The following is a 24,284-nucleotide window of genomic DNA, read 5'->3' as shown; positions in this document are numbered from 1 at the left end:
ATCATACCTTAGCAAGACTTCAGTTTTCAACACCTATAAACTTAGAGGGCAAAGGGTTTGTCTGTTTGTTCACTTTACCCTTAGTGCTAAAATAGTGCATGGCTCATAGTTAGAATTGGGTTAAAAGTTTGTTTAGATTATGTATGAATGAATAAGGTAGCGTGTCTCATTTTTCTAGTTTAAATAGAAAATATAAAATTTTCAAATGTCAAACCTTTAAAATATCTAAATATATTTGTATTTCCTCTTTAAGCAAATAGTTGTTTATCATGTGAAATTGATGGATCAACTCCAAGGTACTATTATTCCCTACATTTGTATATGTGATTTCCAGTTTTACTATGTCATCAAAAATGTGGACAGTAAATTTTCAGCTTTAGCAACTTTGGCCAAATACATTATTGTTTATAAAATCTGATAGCACTTAAGAAAACATGCAGGTTTTTTTCTGTAGAGTACTCAATTCATACATATCTATTATTTCAAGTTTATTTAACTAAGATACTTGAATTTTTATTAATCATAAGCTGCTGCTGATGCTTCATGCTATGGTTAATTCTTTTTCATCTCTCTTTGTAAATACTGTGAAAGTGTTCATTATGGAAAGTTTACAACTATTAAGTATCTAGTATAAATTGCGGTGTCTGTCAATAAGGAGTGCCCATTTTGGTCATTTGGCCTCAATGACCTTCATTCCAGAAATATCTTTAAAAAAATAAAACAGGTTTCTAATTATTAGAATATCTTCTTAAAATTTAAATGATAGAAACTACAAGGATCTAATAGGCCTTAAAAACTCTTGTATACATTTTTGCCTAAAAATGTATCTCTACTCTTTTTCCCAGGAACATTTTACTGCAACAAAAAGTACAATGTATGAAAGCTGAATGAAGTGGTACTGATTTATATGCAGTCAATGGCACAGCTGAACTGCATAACTATTCTTATAAATTTTATATTTTACTTTGGGTACAAAACAAAACAAACAGAGCAATCTTTGATCTTTTTTTTTGGTATTTGTCTGATTTAGTTCCAGGTCCTCAAAGTGTCAGCTGGCTTTCTTCTGCATCATTAATCCTTTAGAGAGAGGAAAATAAAAGAGAGTGGAAAAGAAAATAAAGATTATTTTCAAAAATAAATGTGTTTTTTATAAATATGTAATAGACATGCATATATACATATACATATGCAATAGGCATACATATATACACATGAAATATGCATACATAAATATACATATGTAATAGGCCTTCATATATACATATGTAATGTACATAAATCTACGTATGTAATAGACATTCATATATACATATACATATATATGTAAACCCTGTGTTTGTGTGTGTATGTGTGTTTATGGAGAGAGAGAGTGAGAGACAGAGAGAGCTTGAAATGCATTCTTCCTTCACTGGAAGACAGGCCACTCTGCTGATTTCCCAGGCTCTCCAGGCAAACACGGGTCGTCTGTTTCTACTTGCATTCAATTTTTGTGATGATTGTTGGAGAGATTAGCTGGAGTACACCACACAGATGACACTGTCTCCCTTGCAATTTGCTAAAAATGTAATCTGATTTTCCTGTCACTCTTTCTGTGGACTTGTCTCTAAACTAAACTGTGCTAACATATACATTAAGATATTAATAGATCTTTGTTATTGCCACAAATGTTATTCCAACAACAAATTATCACACTGAAACAAGGCCCAAACAAATCAAGTACACAAATGAGTGATTATCTAGAGCACTCAGTAAGGAGGCCAGAATTTGCTATTTTTGTTTTCTGAGCAATTTTTTTTGGTCATAGATTTCTCCATACACTGCTGAAATCTCATGCCTTCAAAACCAGAAAATCCTTTCTCTTCACAGGTGGTAGAAGACTACATAATTTTGCTCGACAGAAAGAGAATCACAGCACAGAAAATTAATTTCCAAGACCATTAACTAAAAAACAAAATTGTGCTGAGTTCGCACCACAGGAACTAGACCATGCTGCTCTACATAGTATTAGTTTTTACAAGTCTCCCATCATAAAATAAGCTAATATGTCTCTTTTTTTTTAGAAGAATTGTCCAACGGATACACAATGTGAGCCACATATATTACTTATACTTTTTCAAGTAGATACAGCAAACAAATAGAAGATACATATAAAATTAGTTTCCATCATGTGTTTTATTTATTTCAACATATCAAAACTATCAACATTTTAACATAAAATTATGTGTAAAAATTATGAATGAAGTATTTTGCACTCTTTCTTTGTAACAGGTATTCAACATCTAGTGTGTATTTTTTTTACTGATATTACACCTCAATTCACACTAGCCACATTTCAAATGCCAATAGCTCTATGTAGATAGTGGAGGAAGCTGCAGATCCAGAGATTCTCCTTTTTTATGGCTTCCTAGATAGACAATTTTAAATGCAAACAATTTTCCCCTAGAATTTTGAAGGCATTCTTCCTTTGTCGCTGTAGAAAAGTCTAACGCCAATATGATTTTTGATACACCACATAAACTCATTTTCTCTTAACTTTTGTAGGATTTTCCTTGTTCCCAGTGCTCTAAATTTTCATGATGATGTGCTTTGGTGAGTCCATTTTCTTGATTTTTGTAGTCTCTTTGGAGAGTATTTTAATTTGGAAACTCAGGAGCTTCAGATTAGGAAAGTTTTCTTGAATTACTTTCTTGGCAACTCCTTTCTCTCCTCTATACACTCTGTCTCTGAAACTCCCATTATTCAAATTTTGGACTCCCTGGAATGGATCTCTAATTTTTAAATGCGTATTATATTCAAATATTTTAAATAATATTTTAAGTGCAAGAACTCTTAGTTGGTCTTTGTATTTTCTTTTTGCAGTTTATTACACTTACCTCATGAATAAAATATTTTCTTTTATTCCTCTGAAGATTTTTATTGTCAAATTTCTCCTCTTGAAATATTTTATTTTTCCTATAATTTAATTTTTTAATCTGATTCCTTGGTCTCTTTCTATTTGACGATATCCGTACATTTATCTTAGGATGCTTAGCTTTGAGGAGAGGTAAGAAAAATCTGATTAGAATCATTATACATATGAGCAGTATAATTTGTTGAAGTTCATTTTTGTACAGTGCTCTGACTGGTGTTTTCTTGATGCTTCCCCAATTGAGGTACCTTGTTTCTTTCCCCTCTCAAAAAAAAAAAAAAAAAAAAAAAAATTCAAAATTTCCTAGAAAAGTGGAAGAAAGGGTCTAGGAATCTCTACATTCAGTAGCTATGCTCATAATTAATTGCCTTCTTTTCCTTTCATGCACCTGATCTCAATTTTGTTTGGCATCTTATTCCAGAGTCTCTCTTTTTTTTCCTACCTTTTAATTTTTGGCCAAAATGTGTAATGTCATCTTCTGACTGCTGAAAGTGAAGAATAAGCTCTGAAACAGGGGATGTCTTGCAGATTATGAAATGGAATTTCTCAGGACTCCAGATTTTAGCCACAATTTTATCCCCAGAACAGAGGTTCTTGCTGATGACAATTTATTAGTCTTCTGTGTATGTTTCAATAAGGCAAGGTGCTTATTGGCTTTTTGAAGTGCTAACTTAGAGGTCAGCTTTCTCGGTCGGGTACGCCACATATTTTGCAGCTTAGAAAAATTGGATAGTGCTGTCTCCTCTATTCTCTTAGAATTTATGGATTCCTTTCAAAAAATCACTTTGTTTTTGTGGGGGGTTTTTGTGTGTTTGGTGTTTTTTGTTTGTTTGTTTGTTTGCTTGTTTTTTGTTTGCTACGGAGTCTCGCTCTGTCGCCCAGGCTGCAACCTCCACCACCTCTGGGGTTCAAGCAATTCTCCCTGCCTCAGCCTCCTGAGTAGCTGGGATTACAGGCACATGCCACTACGCCCAGCTAAATTTTGTATTTTTTAGTAGAGATGGGGTTTCGCCATGTTGCCTAGGCTGGTCTTGAACTCCTGACCTCAGGTGAGCCGCCCGTCTCGACCTCCGAAAGTGCTGGGATTACAGGCGTGAGCCTCCGTGCCTGGCCTGTTTTTGTTTTAATGGGGCCTGGTGGAGAAGAGCAAAGGTAAATGAGAACACTTTAATCTATCATCTTGACTGGAAATCTCGAAATTCATTCTGTTGTTATAACTGGGTGTTCTTCAACTTAGATGGAACACATACCTTGAGCACCTTAATGGAGGTCGTGATGCCATTGGAGTGCGAAGGCCATCTATGCCCTTTTGAAAGTCTTCCTTTGTTTTTCTTAGCCAAGGAAGTCAATGCAAGGATTTAAAAATTATACAACATGAAGAAGGGCTTAAAACATTTGTCAGTGGAATAGCTCACCTTAGATACGAAGACGGAAAAGCATAGAGTTTAAATGTCTTCCCAGGTTTATCAGAAGCAAATGTTTAATGTTGTCCAGGTTTTCATGTACTTATTCCTCTATACTTATAATACAACCTAGATTTTTCGGGTTCCCAGAGTTTCTTCCATAGTGCACTAAGAACCTGTATATAATTTATTTGTATGCTTGTTTATTACCTGTGTGATCTCCACTCTGCCCCCCAATCAAAAAAGAAAAAAGAGAAAAAAAAAAGGGTTGTATGAGGCCAGGGACTACCGCTTTGCAATGTCTTTTTAATTAATTGCAGCACCAAATAGTGTGGCATATAGTGGACTCAATAAGTATTTTAAATAAAGTGTTGAGTACGATGGCGTAACCACTTTTTAGTTTGGAGTGGTCACATTTTATTGTACTGATTCCCCACCAAGCATGGAGTCAATCCTATATTTGATGATCCATCTAATTCTTCCGTTCCTAGGTTTTCTGCCTGTAAAACCTAACACAACATTGATCCAATATTAGGTCTATTGCAGATGCTATTGATGAATAACATTCATTCCTCATTTGATAATTAAAAATGTTTATTTCAATGAGAATCACTAAAACATATGCTTTTGTAAAACAGAATACTTAACATAATTTTCCTGGGAATCCAATATTACTATCATAAACATATAAATGACACCATGCTACGATTTCCCACAACTTTTCCCCACAACATAAAAAGAGAAGTAAATGTAGGTTCTACTTTACTTTTTAAAGTGAGAAAAAGCCTCTTCATTCAGATGTTTATTATTACATGGTAATATGAAATGTCCTTGTATTTTGTGTCAACTGGAAATAATGTTTTAGTCAGTTACCAGACTGCATGTTTTAATAAAGGGAATGTGTAGAGAAAAACAAAGAATGCCCATATCATATTTATTAAGATTAAAATGAATTTTAATTTATGTGTCAAGGACTTCCATTTACCAGTCTGGACAGCAGATGAAAGAACATATATAGAAACTTAAATGATTTACTAAGGAGAAAAATAAAACCACTTCACTTCTTCTGCTTGACTTTTGCTTCTTGAAAATTTTAAACATTTTTAGCTAAGTGGTCCCTTTGCACTTGAGGGTGGAGAACATGAGAAACAAAGATCTTAACACAATTTTGCCAAGTTTTCACAGATCAGATTTAGCATTTATGAGATCACTGAAGGCCAACAATTTCTTACATCAGATTCATGGGGCACAAACTACTAAAATATTTAGTTAGTACCAAAAAAAAGATAAATGAGCAGTCAGAGCTGTTATAGGGCTTGAAAGAAAAGGAAATGCTGCAATGAGGTGACTGTTGGGAAGCTGTGGGAGGGAAAGGGATGTGAGAGAAAGAAGGAAATGAGAAACACACCTTATTAAAATGTGGTTTGTTAAAACACAAAAGATCACTAGAAACTCTTCTCCTTCTCTGGCCTTATGAGAAAACTGAATCTGTAAGTTATTTTTATTAACTTTTAGGAGATTCTCGTTTCAAAATGTTACTTCTTGCTCCTGAGAACTTTCTGTACTTTTTCTACTACATCAACTGCCAATAATTTATTGTGTCCTGGAGGGGGTTCTAATTCTTCATATGCCCAGAATTATATATTTAGAGGTCTAGAACAGAGTGTAAAACATGGGCTCCAGAATCAAAGTCTGAGATCTATCAAGTTAGTGTGACCTTGGAAAAGTTGCTGAACCTTTCTCAGCCTAATAGAGAGAAGAATATGAAAACATATCTACTTCAAAGGGTTATGGTGCAGGTGAAACAAGGGGCTATGAGTAAAGCACTTAGGAGAGTGCCTGCGGGTGTAGAAGGCATTGCATACTCATTGGCTACCATTATTTCTTAGTGCATCTAATATCTAGACTATCTCTTCATGCTAATCTACTTTAATCTCCTTCTTAACTGTTTTCCAGCAAATTAATGGTTTTGAAATTTCTCGAGAAATCAAGGTTTCTGATTCTCTGCTCATGCTATTTTCTTCAGCTGAATTAACTTCCCTTTCAGTTTCTACCCTCCTAAATCGGCCCTAATACAAATGTCATTTCCTCAAAAAAAAAAAAAACTGTCCTTTTTCACAAATTGAATGTTTCTCTTATTGAATCTAGTGTAATATTTTCATATGCCATTTATCATATTTTACGTTGCAAACTCCTTGTAGTATAAGGAATATTTCTTAAACTATGCGTTGTGGATCATGTGAGTTTGCAGACATAGTCTCAATTTCTATAAGAATTAATGAATTTTTGTATTTTTCTTTTGATGACAATCTTAAAAAAAAAATACATGCATATTCTGGGTCACCTGTATAACAATCTCGTAATTGAGTATTGAGATGCATTTTATTTCCCATATAAGAATGTGCCTTTACAATCTCCTTCACAAGAGGTGAAGGGCAGAAGAATTCACTTGGTAAGACACAAGTTTAACAATATTTCAAGTAGGAAAGAGTCATAGTTAAAAGCAAGTTTTTGCATATTATAAAATTTGGGCTCACCGAATAGTCCACGCTCTATCTGCCATATTCACATGGTGAACCGATGTTTGCAGGACATTTTCCATCTTTTATGTTCCAATTATCCATGCTTCATTGATAATAAGTGCGGTAGTAAATACGCAGAGAATGAAAATGTTTTCTCTATATTGTAGCTTGAGGGGCACTATTCTACTAATTGATCCAACAAAATAAAGAATAATTTCATTGTTAATAAGAAAATTAAGAGAAGTGATAATGATGGCTTAGCATTGTCATATTCAAGGGAATTAATCTGAAAACAAGTAAAAATAAAAAATGTGCAAATATGTTTCTGCTATGGGATGCAAATGAGCAAAATTTGTTTCAAAAAATTTACATTATATATGTCATAAAACTAATCTATTGCATTCAACTAATATTTACAGATTAAATTTTGTTACTTTTATAGTTATTTTATTAATTTTAAATTTATTTTCTCATTCAATAATTAAGCCCTTCTATGTACAAACCAGTCAGCTAGGTACTAGAAATAGAATAATTAACAGATAAACATATTTGCCCTTATGCATCTTTTTATTGTAATAAAAGAGGCAGATACTCACCATTATAAATAAGTAGACTATATAGTGTGTGAAATACCGATTAATGATTAGGAAGAAACATGAAATAGTAAAGGATACTAAGGAGGATGAGGAGGGTTGCAATGTTTGTGGTTCAGAAAGGCCTCACTGAGTAGGTAGAATTACACTGAAGATCTTCAAGAAGTATGCAACTTTCCATGGAGATAACCAGGGAAACAGCATTTCTAGCAGAGCGACTAGCAGGTGGAAATGCCCTAAGGCAAGAGCATGTCTGTGTGGTTGACAAGAGTGATCAGGTCTATGTTGCTGGAGAGATATAAATAAGGCAGAGAATAAAATGAGAATGTTATAGAGGTAAAAACATGCACCCGACTATGTAGGGTCTGGTAAATCACCGGAAGGGTTTTAGCTTTTCTTCCGAGTCCAGTGTGAACCATTGGGCAGATTGTAGCACAGAAACATTGTGATCTGATTTATGTTTAACTAGGATTTTTCTGACTGCTGTGTTTAGAATGAACTTGATGATGTCAAGAACCGAAGCAAGGAAACAAGTTGGAAGGCTGCTCTATGAGGGAAGTGACGATGAACTGAACCAGGATGGGAGTAGTGGGAGTTGTGAGAGGAGCTTGCATTCTGGATCTATGTTGAAAATAAAGACTATAGAACTTCCTGATGGGCTAGATATGGGGAGTGAGAGAAAGAGGGAAATTAAAGGATGACATTATTATTTTTGACTTGCAACATTGGAAGAATGCACTTGGCATTAACTGAAACAGATACAGCTGCAGAAGGAGCAAGTGTGGAAATAGAAGGGAATATCAAAAGATCAGTTTGCAAATCATAAGTTTGAGAAGTCTCTTCAATACCCAGAGATGTATTTAGTGTTGAAGTTGCACAAAATGTACACGTCTAAAACTTACAATTTTGTATTCAATAAGTAGCACTATGAAGATCGTAATTTAAACCACAAATCGGTGCTCACCATAATTTTCCTCATTTAAAGGGATCAATTCATCTTTTGATTGTAAGAAACACTGTTATAGAGAATCAGCTCAAAAAATTTTGAGGTCAATCTAAGATTTGAGTCCTAATCCAATCATTCTCCAGCTATCTGACTTTATATGAGTTACTTAGTTTATTTGTGATCCTATTAAGCATTTTGAAAAGTGAATATAATAACACCTAGGTTGTGGAAATTCAATGAGATAATGCCTATGAAATACACAATTCAATGTTTTTTTTTTCTGGCACTTAACTGATACCCAAGAAAAATGTTACTTCTCTTTCCTGAAATTATCTTAACTAACTGTGAACAAATGGCAGGATTTGATCTGGAGATACAACAGGGTTGGTTCAGTCAAGAATGCTAGCAGTAAGAGCAGAGGTAAGGACCAGAAATTCTGAAAAAAAAAATCTAAAATAAATATTTGGAGTGGAGATTCAGGAATATCATACCGTAAGGAGCATGAATCAAAACTAAATATTTGAGTGTAGTGTGGCAGCCAAGGGAGAGACTTACCACGTAGATAAAAGCTGATTGTGCACACAAGACATCTCAGATTTGGTAAAAATAAAAGAGTTCAAAGAAATGATGGCTATCAGACAGAAAAAATGTTAGATTTACACATTTAGTGAATGCTTCTTTAAGAAGAAGAACAATTGGCACTGTCCTATAAAACCTTTACAAGATGATATATCAGTGGCTCACATGGTGTGAAAGCTATACAAACCCAGGTCTTCTAAGTTTAGTAATCTTTTCCATAACTACATGGGATTGATCTGTCCCTAGGGAGTTTAAACAAACTATAAATACAAAATTTAAACAACCATACACAAATATTTATATTTGTGTAATTTTCATTACACAAATATAAATACTTCATATCTACATATACATACAGTGGTCGGTGTTATTTTTAAAGTACTTAAAGCTCAAGATGGGCTTCAGAGAGAGTATAGAGACAGAGTTGACACGTTTGGTAGAAGATCTGGAGGCAGGTTTTCAGCATCTTTTCAGGGTAAACTGAAAACGACTTCAAGATCTGTGAAAGATAAAATTCTTGCCTGTCTTTGGATACTTTGCTTTGGGGAAGGGATCAGGGCCTGTGCTACCGACTTGAAGCAGAGAAGGGCTAGGCAGTACAGTGGTGACAGCAGAAAACAAGTCACCTGAATTTACTATTCCTTTCAGAAGCTAGCTAGCCTACAGAGTGAGCATTGAAAAGTCATATGGATTTCAATCAGTGTCCCACTCCCCATAGTCACCTAATTAGTTCTACACATCAATGCAATCCTAAATTCACTTTTGATGGGTTGGTCTATATCCTGCTGTGGTTTCTCAGCAGTCCACCAAATTAAAAATGTCAGCATGTTCTTTGGAGGGTGGTAGACAATGAAGTCAGCCAAATCTGAAGACAAATAAAGTAGCTGAACATTCCATAATGAAATAGTGCTATGACATTGAAGAGATTCTTAGGCACTCTAATACCCTAAGAATCACTGTACTGGAGTATAACTAAGATTCCCTCAACCCGGAATTCTATTTTGCTTGCAGAAATAAGAGAAGCTGTGTGTGAAACAGAGTAGAGTTATCATTCATTATAATAACCTCAAATTCATAGAAATGATGTTGGGAGCAGTTTCTCATCCCTGTAATCCCAGCACTTTGGGAGGCCGAGGTGGGAGGATCGCTTGAGCCCAGGACTTTGAGACCAGCCTGGGGAACAATAGTGAGACTGCCTCTCTAAAAAAAGTTAGCTGGGTATGGTGGTGTGTGCTTGTGGTGCCAGCTACTTAGGGGGCTGAGGTAGGAGGATTACTTGAGCCTAGGAGTTTGAGGCTTCAATGACTGTGTTTGCAGCACTGTATCCAGCATGGGCGCCTGAATGACAGAGCAAGAGACTGTCAAAAACAAAACAAAACAAAAACAAACAAAAATGCAGAGGAATGTACCACTCACAAATATCCTCAGCTTCCAAATTTTTGATTCAACATTCATGAGCATTACTTTTGGCCATAATTAGATTATAAGTTTATTAGGCACTACATAAAATGCTATTTTTATGTACCTTGTATTTATTTCAAACGATACATGCTAGTCTATTCCTGTTGGGTGAAAAAACTGTTCCTTTTGGTATAACCTAACATTATTTACAACTAACACATGTATAAGGCATTGTATGAAATATTGTGTAAAACTAAGTTAGGTCCCCTATATTTGTTAATATGCTACTCTGTGTGGTACAGTTTACTTCAGTTGTAACTGACTTTTTTTTTTTACTTTTTTAATATCCATCTTCATCACTAGACTCTGACAACCTTGTGGGTAGAAACAATATCTATCTTAGTCATTTTGTGTCACTGGAAATAGGTAGATAGTAAGTACTTGAGTAAATGAAAGAAAGAAAATGATCATTGTAGAAGACTTCCACTTCCAAAAAGGTAGAATAGACATTCTTTGCTCCATTTTTCTTTGTACATACAGATAAAAGCCCTTCTCACAAAAAAATCATAAACAGTACAGATGAAAATTCTGTAAAAAATATAACTTGCAAAAGTGGAAAGGAGAAGAGAGACCATATGTAAAACAAATGAAAGATAGAAATATCGTCAAAGAAAGAGAAGATAGAAGGGAGAATCAAATAAAATTTTAGAACTTGAAAATATAATAGCCAAAATGAGAAAAAAATCAGTAAGTGGGCTAGACAGCAAAATGGCAATAAGAGAAGAATAAATCAGTGAATTTGAAGATGGAATAGTGGAAATTACCCGTTCTGAACAACAGAGAGTAGACTGAAAACAAAACGAAACAAAAACAAAAAGAACAGAGCCCGAGACATGTGGAATTATATGAAAATATTTAACATCTGAGTCATCTGAATCCTAGGAGGAGAGGAGAAAGAAGGTGGGCTAAAAGGATATTTTAAAAAATAGTGCCTAAAAGTAGTTCCAAATTTTGAAAAAATACAATTTACAGATTTGTAAAACTAAAATTCAGTGACAACATAGAACAGCACAATCCCTAAATACTACACACTAAACAGCACATTTCTAAATAATCCATGGATCAACAAAGATGTTTAAAGGGAAATACAAATATATATTGAACTAAATGAAAAAGAAAAAAAAATACAGGCAGACACTGTGGGTCATGCCTGTAATCCCAGCACTTTGGCAGGCTGAGGTGGGAGGATCGCTTGCAACCAAGAGTTTGAGACCAGCCTGAGCAATCTAGTGAGACCCCCATCTCCACAAAAAACAAAAACTAGCCAGGTGTGGTGGTGCATGCCTTCAGTCCCAGGTATTTGGAAGGCTGAGCTGGGAGGACTGCTTGAGCTCAGGAGGTCGAGGCTGCAGTGAGTGTGATCACATCACTACACTCAGCCTGGGCAAGAGTTAGACCCTGTCTCAAAAAAGAAAAAAAGAAAATAAAAAAACCTACACACACACACCCCCCCATACATACACGTGTGTATATATGTGTGTGTGTGTATATATATATTTAGAGCATATATATATATATATTTAGAGCATATATATATGTATGTTTAAGAGCAACAGAGGCATACATTAGAAAAAAATGGAAAAAGGTTAAATCAATAATCTAGGATCCCACCTCAAAAGTGAGAAAAAAAGAGAGCAAAATAAACCCAAAGAATTGAGAAAAAAAATACTTAAAGAAAGCAAAAATTAATAAAATTAAGATCAGAAAAAAATAGAGACAAGAAAACTAAAACTTTGTTCTGTGGAAATATTATTAAAACTGACTAACTTCTAGCAAGAGAAAGAAAAAAGTAGACACAAATTAACACTATCAGAAGTAAAGCAGGGGATATAACTATAACCTTGCAGACACCAAAAAGTTAATAAGGAAATATTTTGAACAAATTTACATGCAAAAAATTGACAATTCCTTGAAAAATGCAAACTCAGCTCATCAAATATACAATAGTAGCCTTTAACTATCAAAGTAATTGAATCTGTAGTTGAAGGAAAACTGTAAAAATCTAGTAAGCCCAGATAACTTCAGTCTTGAATTCTAGAAAATGTTTAAAGAAGAATGACAGCAATTATACACAATCTTCTCCAGGAAATAGATGAGAGAGCACTTCAATTCATTTTATGAAGCTAATAACACTCTGTGCTATGCATAATCAACCAGGAAAAATTATAAAAAATAAAACTACTGACCAATATAAATAGGAGTACACCTGGATATATTCATGAATACATAAACGAACTCCTTAAGAAAATTTTAGTCAACAGAATTCATTAATATGTAAAAAATATCCACCATAACCAAGTGGATTTATTCCAGAGATTCATGGCTGGTTCAACATTTTAAATGCAATGTAACCTATCATATTAACAGGTTAAAGAATAAAAATCGCATGTCCACATTAATTTATGCTGAAAAAATATTGGACAAGCTTTAACACACATAAGGAGAAACTCAGGGAAAAGGGAATTGTGTTAGTCCGTTTTCACCCTGCAGATAAAGACAGAGCCAGGACAGGGCAATTTACAAAAGAAAGAGGTTTAACTGGGCTTAGAGCTCCACGTGGCTGGGGAGGCCTCAGAATCATGGCAGAAGGCAAGGAGGAGCAAGTCACCTCTTAGTGGATGGCAGCAGGCAAAGAGAGCTCCTGCATGGAGTCTCCCTTTTTAAAAACTGTCAGATCTCGTGAGACCCATTTATTATCACGAGAACAGCACGGGAAAGATCTTCCCCCATGATTAAATCATATCCCACTGTGTCCCTCCCACAACAAGTGTGAATTATGGGAGCTACAAGATGAGATTTGGGTGGGGACACAGAGCTAAACCTTATCAGGAATAGAGAGGAACTTCCTCAATTTGATTAAAAAAGAATTGTTACAGCTAATGTGATTCTTAATGGTGAAAGACTAAATGCTTTCCCCATAAAATTAGAGTGAAGGCAAGGACATTCATCCTCAACCCTCTTATTTCACATAGTACTGGAAACTCTAGTAGACACAATAAGGTGCGGAAAAGAAATAAAAGGAATGCAGATCAGAATGAAAGATATATATTTACCTTTATTTGCAGATAACATGATCATCTTACATGGATGAATTCTACAAAATCTACCAAGAAAGCCTCCTAGAACATATAAATAAGGTTAGCAACTTGATAGAACATAATAAACATAAAAATCAATTGTGTATATATACACATACACACACACATATATAAAATAATTAGCACATAGAAACAAAAATGTAAAATGTAATACCATTTGCAAACATTTTAAAAATTAAATACTTATCTTTAAATATAAGAAAACATTGGCAGGTCTTGTATGCTTCAAACTATAAAACGCTGATTTAAAAAATCAAAGATCTGTGAAAAATGAAGAGACATGTACGTTATGTATGGATTGTGAGATTCACATAGCAAAGATACCAACTCTACTCAATGGAATACACATGTCTAGTGCAATTGTTAGCAAAATCATGGCATTTTTTTTGTGGATATAGTCAGGATTATCCTACAACTTATATTGGAAGGCTAAGTAAGTGGAATAGCTAAACAAGTTTGAAAAATGTGAAGAAAGTGGAAAGAACTGCTTTACCCACTTTCAAGACCTATTTTATATACATACTATAACCAGATCTGTATGGTATTGGCAGAGAGTTAGGCTCGTAGGTCGATGGAACACAATAGAGAACCCTGGAAATAGGTCCAAACATATATACCCTATCGACTTGTGCCAAAGGAACAAGATCAGTTTAACAGATGAAAAATCGCCTTTTCGAAAACCGATGCTAGAACAGGTGAACTTCCACAGGCAAAACAAAAACAAAACAGAACAGAAAAAAAAAAAAAAAAAAACCTGATCAAATTCTTATACTGTACTAAAAAATTAAGTCAAAATGAAATAGAGATGTAAGTATAAATGTAAAATTATAAAAGTCTTAGGAAAAAATATGGAGAAATCTTATTTGATCTAGGGCCATGCAAAATCTTAATACCAAAAACATCTATAAAAGGAAAAAAGTATAAATTGGACTTCATCAGAATTAAAAACATTTGCTCTGCAAAAGAGTGGTTAAGTGAATGAAAAAAACATGCTACAGACTTGGAGAAAGTATTTGCGAACCATACATCCAACATAGGGTTAGTATCTAGAATATGTAAGAACTCTCAAAACTTTCAGTTAAAAAAAAATCTAAATAGCATATATGCAAAAGTCATGAAGGGACATTACACTGAAGAGGATACATAGATGGTAAATAAGCACATGAAAATATATCATTCATTATGAGCCCTTAAGGAAATGGAAAATAAAACTCCAATGAGGTAACACTGTATTCATATTAGAATGGGTAAAATCAAAAAACAAAATAGTGACAATGCCAAATGCTGGACAGTATGTGGATAAAACTGAATGATTCATACCCTGGGGTGAGAAGGTAAATTGGGGCAGCCACACTGAAAACAAATTGATACTTTCTTAAAAATCTAAATCTGCAATTATTATACTACTCCACAATTGTACTCATAGGTATTTATCCCAGAAAATGGAAAACTTATGTTTACACAAAAAAACCTGTACATGAATGTTTATAGCTGCTTTAATTGTAATAGCCGTAAACTGAAAACAAACAGATATTCTTCGATGGGGGAAAGATTAAACAAACTGGGACAAAATTATACCATAGACTTGGTACTCACTAATACAAAGAAATGAGCAATTGATACCCAATATAACTTACATGAATCTCCAGAGAATTAAGCTCAGTAAGAAAAGTCAATCCCTGAAGAGTTACGTAGTGCACAATTCTATTTGTGTAACAACATTCTTTAAATGAAAGAACAGACTAGTGGCTGTTAGGTGTTAAGAAAGGGTTGGACATATAAAAATATAGCCTTTTATCATGGCTATAAAAGACAATAGGACGAATGCATGTGGTCATGGGAACTTTCTATCTCTTTACTGTGTTGATGTTAATATCTGGTTTTGATATTACACTATAGGCTTGAAAGATACTACCACTGAGAAAAATTGGATAAAATATACCTATTCTCTCTATATAATTTTATAACATCATGTGATACATTTTGTACAATTTTCTCAGAATAAGAATTATAATTAAAACACCACATAGTATGTACTTAGCACATAGTAGGTACTTAGCACATAGTAGGTCCTCAAAACACACTGAATTGATAAACATTGTACCTTATTAAAGATTATTCCTGGGCTTCTGCTCAGGATGTAACAGAAGGAATATGATATTTCTGTTCATCTCATGCAGTTTTGTAAGCCCTTTCCAGTTTTTCTTCCCAATTACTTGGCATTTCTTTGTCATATATTAGCACATGTAAATGTTTTTCTGTACATTCCAATATTTGTCATCTATAAGAATACTTGTTAAATGGAAATATTGGAAAATCACCCTTGGTTACATCTTCAGACCTAACATGTGGACATAAAACAACTTTCTGAAAGGTCTTAGAACTGAAAAGGAAATGTCACGTCAGTGTGTACTTAGGATTTACCACAATGTTCTGCATATTGTAAAGATTGGATACATATTATTGGAATGAATTTACTAAAGAATAACATATTGTACATTTTCTATAAATGGTAAGTAGTGGCGGTAGTAGGAGAAATTTCAGTAGTAATAGTAATGTGTTAAGGGAGAGCACGGCCATTGCTAGAATAAAACCAATAGCTCAGATCTCAAAAACATACTACATTATCATTATCTAAGCTGGTTAACACACCTGTATTTTTCTCATCATCTTCTGTTGATAGACTTTAAACTGCCAGCATTAGCATTTTACCTTTCTCTACTCTGCTCAGCAGTTAAGATTAATATCCACCTATTTATGTACAAACTACTCATGATCTCAGAGTTCTAGGAAAATGAAAAGTAACGTTTCATTACAAAAGTATTCAAGGTCTCTGTTCCAAAGATCTCCTAAAATGATAAATCTCTACATTCTTCCTGATAAAGATGTTTTTCAATCTGTATCAGCAATGATTCGCTGAATCACAGGTGAGTGTTTTGACCCTAAGTGTTGCCAGGGATAAACAGGGTTTTTAAAATTACATTTCCAAGTGCCTCATGGAGTGTGTTAAATTATTATGTAGGCCTCACTAAATGGAAGCTTCAAACTACTGAGCAGTTGAATGGTTCCCATTTATCACCATGGTTCCACACAAGGCACTTACCCCTGCATCCCCTGGTAAATCTGGAGAGATTACTCACATTGTTTTCCTGGTTCACAGGTTACCGGGCCTGCACTGTACAATCCAATAGGAGTCTCTGTTTGAATGAAGTATTATCTTTTCGCCTCTGTGAACTATTGAGGAGGAACACAACACCTAATGGAAAATTGCTATAATATCCTTAAGGGAAAGATGTACCAACTTTCTAGAGGGGTATTTAATTAGGTTTAGCCAGATGACAAATAATTCCTTTGTTTTTTCATAGCTTTTTTTTTTTTTTATAGATTTTGTGGAATTGTGGGAAACATTTAATAATACCACCAGCTCAATGCTTGCAAATATGCATGCTTTCATGGTTTGAATTTTTGCTTTATAATGTAGAATACTACAGTTCCAAGTCACCAAAATATTTTTATTTTGTGATTTAATATTCCCAATTGATGAATGCTCATGTTTAAGTTAACCTAGTGAGAACCAAGCTGTTCTTTTCAGAAGAAAGAACATCTATAACCAAAGATTAGTACAAAAATTGTCTAGATTTGGGTGGAGGCTTGGTCATTATCCACTTAACACTCTAATTTTGCAAAAAACCAAATACTTTCCCTCCAGTAAAGGGGCTCCTCTCAAATCAAACCTCAAATTAGTATGGCCCAAGTCCTCTTGGTCTGAGCACCAAAGCCCAATCCAGATTTTGTTCTACTTTGATGCTCTATATCCTTCCTCCTTTGGATTCTGCTATTTGTCCATTGGTTATTTCAACGTTATGCTTTCTGGTTTTCCTATTTCATCTGCTTTCTCATAGCCCACTGAATAAAAAACTTCCCAAATTCTCCTTCTTTATTTACTGGAATAGATTACCTATTTTCTTCAAATTTGTATCTTTCTTGTACATTTCAAAACTTGAATCTTGATTCTAAACTTTATCAGGATTTGTTAATTTATTACTTAAATTGGCATTTATAACGTATCTGTGTTTCTAGTGCTATGTGTTATAGCAACTATATAGGATAATTTTTCTTCTGCCTTCAGAAAGGCTTAATAAAATATAATACATATAGTAAAGGGATTCAAAACAGCCATTCAAAACGATGCTTTAAAACATTGATTGGCAAACTGGCCTACTTGTCAAATCTGGCCCCCCACTTGATTTTGTAAATAAAGTTTTAACAGAACATGGTTTTGTCCATTTGCTTATATGTAGCCTAAGGCTACTTTTATATTACAATGGAAGAGTTAAGTGGTTGCAGCAGATACCATATGGCCTCCAAGCCTAAAATATTTATTATCTGACCTTTTATATTTAAAAGTTTGCTGATTCCTGCTTAAGAAGAACATTTAGTGCCATTGTTTCATGCATATTTCATACATATAAGATGTATAATAGAAAAATGTTCATAAAATAATGTTAGGATAAAATGTATATTGCAAAATGACCCATTTTTTGGTAATTTATGTGTAGAAAATGTAGGTAATGACATACACACTAAAACATTAACAGTCTGGATATTTAGTGGAAGTACAGACAATATTTTCTTTCATTCTCCTTATATGATGTGTCTGGGAATTTTCATTTTGTTTTTCTTATATGTTAATTTTTTTGAGAAAGTTTTGGCTTCATGTAACAAAAACTTTGGTGAACAGTGTTTTAAACGTGAGAACACATTGTTTATTTAACTAGAAGTTTGGAGCTCAGGGTTCACTCATAATTTTAAAATGCGATCAGGGGCCAAAATGGACTCCATATTTTCATTATAGTCTAATTTTAGGGCAGGGCACCTATTCGGTAAAATGAGAAAAAAGCCAAAACAACAACAAACAAACCTTAGAACATTTTTGAAGAAAATTTACATGCAGGATTCCAAAAAAACTACAATTGTTTTAATAATATGGGTTCTAGAGTCAGAACAACTCATCAAATTCATTTTCCTTCTCTTATGTTTGCTCTGCGCTGTTGAGGAATTCACCTGTCTGTTTCCTTGTGTCTCAGTTAACACATCTATAAAACAAAATTAATAAAAAACACCATAGAAAATTGCTTGCAGTCTTGAACATGTTGATGACAGTAAAGTACTTACAGTAGTGCTTAAAATAAATAACTACTCAGTAAATGCTAAGTATTTTAACTATTAACATTGATGATATGAAAAAAAAAAAGATGACCCAGCTAACTTGAAAGTCTGGCCTTGAAGATATGTGTAATGGGAGACTATGAATCAAAGCTCCATTCACATAGAAACCTCACTCTTTGGTCTTGCTGATGGCTTGGACAGATGAATCAAATACTACTCAGAGGGAACAGAGCTTTTCAGGTCTCGAGCTTCATGGTATACATTACTTCCTTTGCCTGTGTTGTTCTTTCATTTAATCATGTTCTACCTAATTCCTACCAACCCTTTTCTCTTCCTACCAATCCTCTACTCAACACAGAGGGCTCAATGTATTCTGCCACCTCCAACTTCACCTGTATTAGCTTTCTAGAGCTGCTATAACGAAGTATAATACCAGAGATGGTTTGGCTTATAAAAACAAAAATAATTGTCTCACAGTTCTGAAGGAAGGAATCCCAGATCAAGGTGTCTGTAGGGTTGGTTTCTTCTGAGGCTTCTTTCTTTGGCTTATAGATGGCCACCTCCATGTCCTCACATAGTGTGTTAGTTTTTGTATTACCAGAAAGCAATAACTTAGGCTGAGTAATTTATAAAGAAAAGAGGTTTAATTGGCATACAGTTCTATAGGCTGTACAGAAAGCATGATGCCAGCATCGACTCAGCTTCTGGTGAAACCTCAGGAATCTTATAATTATGATGGAAGGCAGAGGGGGAGCAGGTGTATCACATAGTAAAAGCAGGAGCAAGAGAGAGATGGGGGAGGTTTCAAACTCTTAAACAACCAGATCTTGTATGAAGTACCAGAGTGAGAACTCATTCATCACCAAGGGAATGTAATTAAGCCATTCATAAGAGATCTGCCCCCATGATCCAATCACCTCCCACCACGCCCCACCTGCAACAGTGGGAATTACATTTCAACATTAGATTTGGAGGGAACAAACATTGAAACCATATCATTCCATGCCTGGCCCCCCAATTCTCATGTCCTTCTCACATTTCAAAATAAAATTATGTCTTTCCAATTGACCATCAAAGTCTTAATTTGTTTCAGCATTAACTCAAAAGTCCCAAGTCAAAAGTCTCATCTGGAGATAAATTCCTTCTACCTGTGAGGTTGTGCAATCAAAAACAAGCTGTTTACTTCCAAGATACAATGGTGGTATAGGCATTGGGTATACGTTTCCATTCCAAAAGAAAGACATTGACCACAAGAAGGCAGTAATAGGTGTCATACAATTTTGAAACCCTGTAGGACAGACATTAAATCTTAAAGCTCCAACATAAGCTTTGACACCATGTTCTGCATCCTGGTGTGAGGAATGAGCTCCCAAGACCTTCAGCATCTCTGCTTCTGTGGCCTCTCAAGATGCAGGTCACGTGGCTTCTCTCATAGGTTGAAGTTGAGTGCTTGGAGCTCTTCCAAGAAGAGGGTCTAAACTACTGGTGAATCTATCATTCTGGGGTCTGGAGAGTGGTGGGCCCCTTGTCACAGCTCCAATAAGCAGTGTTGTCGTGGGGACTCTGTGTGGGTGCTCCAACTCCACATTTCTCCTCCCAGTAGAGTTTTTATGTTGGGGCTCTGCCCCTGTGGTAGGCTTCTTCTTAGGTACCCAGGCTTTTATTTTTTTTTAATTTTTAATTTTGTATTATACTTTAAGTTCTAGAGTACATGTGCACAATGTGCAGGTTTATTACATATGTATACATGTGCCATGCTGGTGTGCTGCACCCATTAACTTGTCATTTACATTAGGTGTATCTCCAAATGCTATCCCTTTGTCCTCCCCCCAACCCCACAACAGGTCTGCATCATTCTCAGCAAACTATAGCAAGAACAGAAAATCAAACACCACATGTTCTCACTCATAGGTGGGAACTGAAAAATGAGAACGCTTGGACACAGGAAGGGGAACATCATACCCAGGCTTTTCTATACATCCTCTGAAATCTAGGTGGAAGCCCCCAAGCCTCCTTCAAGCATGCATTCAAATAATCTGCAGTCTTATCACCACATGGAAACCACCAAGGCTTATGGCTTGCACCCTCTGGGGTGATGGCCCAAGATCTACCTTGTCTCCCTTGAGTTAACGGCACAGCTAGAGTGACCAGATTGTGGGAAGCAGTGTCCTAAAGCTATGCAGAGCAGTTGTCCCTTGGGCTAGGCCCCCAAAACTATTCTTTCTTCCTAGACCTCTGGGCCTATGATGAGAGAGGCTGTCTCAAAGACTTCTGAAATACCTTCAAGGTCTTTTTCCCATTGTTTTGGATACTAGCACTTGGCTCCCTTTTAGTCATGCTAATCTTTCTAACAAATGGTTGCTCCTTAGCCTGCTTAGCTTCTGCATCTACCACTGGGCTACCCTGCAAATTTTCCACAATTTTATGTTCTATTTCCCTTTTAAATGTAAGTTCCAAATTTAAGTCATTTCTTTGTTTCTGTATCCAACTGTAGGCTATTAGAAGCAGTCAGGCCACATCTTGAACATTCTGCTGCTTAGAAATTTCTTCCCCCAGATACCCTAAATCATCACTCTTTAGTTTAACCTTCCATAGGTCTCTAAGACATAAACACAATGTGCCCAAGTTCTTTGCTAGGGTATATTACTGGTGATCTTTACTCCAGTTCCCAACAGCTTCCTCATTTCCATTGGAGACCTCATCAGCCTGACCTATACTGCTCATATTTATATTAGTATTTTGGTCAAAACCGTTTAACAAGTCTCTAAAAAGGTCCAAACTTTCTTTTTTTCTTCTGTTCTCTTCTGAACCCTCCAAACTCTTACAACATTTGCCTGTTACCCAGTTCCAAAGCCACTTCCACATCTGAGGGCAATTTTATAGCAATATGCCACTCCTCAATACCTATTTTCTATATTATGCCATTTTTTGCATGACTCTAAAGATGTAACTGAGGCTACATAACTAATACAGAAAATGGGTTTAAGTGACTCACAGTTCTGCAAGCTGTTTAGAAAACATAGCACCAGAAACTGCTTGGCTTCCAGTAAAGCCTAAGGAAACTTATGAGCATGGAGGAAGGCAAAGGAGGAACTGGCATATTACATGTCAAGAGTGGCAACAAAAGAGAAAGGTGGGTGCCACAGTGATATGGTTTGGCTCTGTGTCCCCACCCAAATCTCATTTTGTAGCTTCCATAATTCCCACATGTTGTGGGAGGGACCCAGTGGGAGATGAATGGGAGGGGGTCTTTCCCATGCTGTTCTTGTGATAGTGAATAAGTCTCATGAGAGCTGATGGTTTTTTAAAAAGGAGGTTCTCTTCTTTTCTCCTCTCATCTGCCACTGTGTGAGTTGTGCTTTTCCCCTTCCACCATGATTGTGGAGCATCTCTAGCCATGTGGAACTGTAAGTCCATTAAACCTTTTTCTTTTGTAAATTGCCTAGTCTCAGGTATGTTTCTATCAGCAATGTGAAAATGGACTAATACAGTACATTGGTACCAGTAGAGTGGGTTGTTGCTGAAAAGATAGTGAAAAATGTGGAAGCAACTTTGGAACTGGGTAAGAAGCAGAGGGTGGAACAGTTTGGAGGGCTCAGAAGAAGATAGGAAAACATGGGAAAGTCTGGAACTCTCTAGAGACTTGTTGAATGGCTTTGACCAAAATGCTGATAATAATATGGACAATGAAATCCAGGCTAAGGTGGTCACAGATAGAGATGAGGAACTTGTTGGGAACTGGAACAAAGGTGACTTTTGTTATGTTTTAACAAAGAGGCTGGTGGCATTTTGTCCCTGCCTTAGAGATTTGTAAAACTTTGAATTTGAGAAAGATGATTCAGGTTATCTGCGGGAAGAAATTTCTAAGAATCAAAGTATTCAAGAAATGACTTGGGTGCTGTTAAAGGCATTCAGTTTCAAAAGGAAAACAGGGCTTAAAAGTTAGGAAAATTCACAGCCTGACAATGCAACAGAAAAGAAAATCCCATTTCCTGAGGAGAAATTCAACCAGCTGCAGAAATTTGCCTAAGTAACAAAGAGCCAAATGTTAATCACCAAGACAATGGGGAAATTGTCTCCAGGGCATGTCGGAGACTTTACAGCAGCCCCTCCCATCACAGGCCTGGAGTCCTAGGAGGAAAATGTGGTTTTGTTGGCCAGGCCCAGGGTCCTCATGCTGTGTGCAGCCTAGGGACTTGATGTCCTTCATCTCAACCGCTCCAGTCACAGTAGAAAGGGGCCAATGTAGAGCTAGGGCTGTGGCTTCAGAGGGTGCAAGCCTCAGGCCTTGGCAGCTTCCATGTGGTATTGAGACTGCAAGTGCACAGAAGTCAAGAATTGAGGTTTGGGAACCTCTGGCTAGATTTCAGAAAATGTATGGAAATACCTGGATGCCCAGGCAGAAGTTTGCTCTAGAGGTGGGGCCCTCATGGAATACTTCTGCTAGTGCAGTGCAGAAGGGAAATCTGGGGTCAGAGCCCCCTACTGGGACTCCACCTAGTGGAGTTGTGAGAAGAGAGTCGCCATCCTCCAGACCCCAGAATGGTAGATCCACTGACAGCTTGCACTATATGCCTGGAAAAGCCACAGACAAGACACTCAATGCCAGCCTGTGAAAGCAGCCAGGAGTGGGGTTATACCCTGCAAAGCCACAGAGTTGGAGCTGCCCAAGGGTTTGGGAGCCCATCTCTTGCATCAGCATGACCTGGATGTGAGACATGGAGTCAAAGGAGATCATTCTGAAGCTTTAAGATGTTGCTTCCCAGCTGGGTTTTGAACTAACATAGGGCCTGTCACCCCTCTGTTTTGGCCAATTTCTCCCATTTGGAGTGGCTGTGTTTACCCAGTGTGTGTATCCCCATTGTAGCTAGGAATTAAATAACTTGCTTTTGAGTTTACTGACTCATAGGTGGAAAGGACTTGTCTCATCTCAGATAAGATTTTGAGCTGTGGACTTTTGAGTTAATGCTGAAATGAGCTGAGACTTGTGGGACTGTTGGGAATGCATGATTGGTTTGGAAATGTGAAGATATGAGATTTGGGAGGGGCCAGAGTATAATGACATGGTTTGACTCTGTCCCCACCAAAATCTCATCTTGTAGCTCCCACAATTCCCACATGTTGTGGGAGGTATCCAGTGGGAGATGATTGAAACGTGGTGGTGTGCCTTTCCTATGCTGTTCTCATGATAGTGAATAAGTCTCATGAGAGCTGATGGTTTTAAAAAGGGAGATTCCCTGCACAAGCTCTCTTCTCCTGTCTGCCACCATGTGAGATATGCCTTTCACCTTGCACCATGATTGTGAGGCCTCCCCAGCCATGTCAAACTGTAAGCCCATTAAACCTCCTTCTTTTGTAAATTGCCCAGTCTCAGGTATGTCTTTAGCAGCAATGTGAAAATGAACTAATACACACAGTCTTTTACACAACCAAGTCTTGCATGCATTACCAGAGTGAGGACACATTCATCACCAAGGGGATGGTGCTAAGCCATTCATGAAGGATCTGCCCCTATGATCCAATCACCCTCCTCCCAGGGTCCACCTCCAACATTTGGAATTACATTATAACATAAGATTTAGGGGGACAATCATCCAAACCTCAT

Source organism: Macaca fascicularis, chromosome 5, assembly GCF_037993035.2.
Source record: "Macaca fascicularis isolate 582-1 chromosome 5, T2T-MFA8v1.1".
NCBI lineage: Eukaryota > Metazoa > Chordata > Mammalia > Primates > Cercopithecidae > Macaca > Macaca fascicularis.
The sequence above is the reverse complement of the archived record's forward strand: the minus strand, read 5'-3'. Positions refer to the sequence as shown.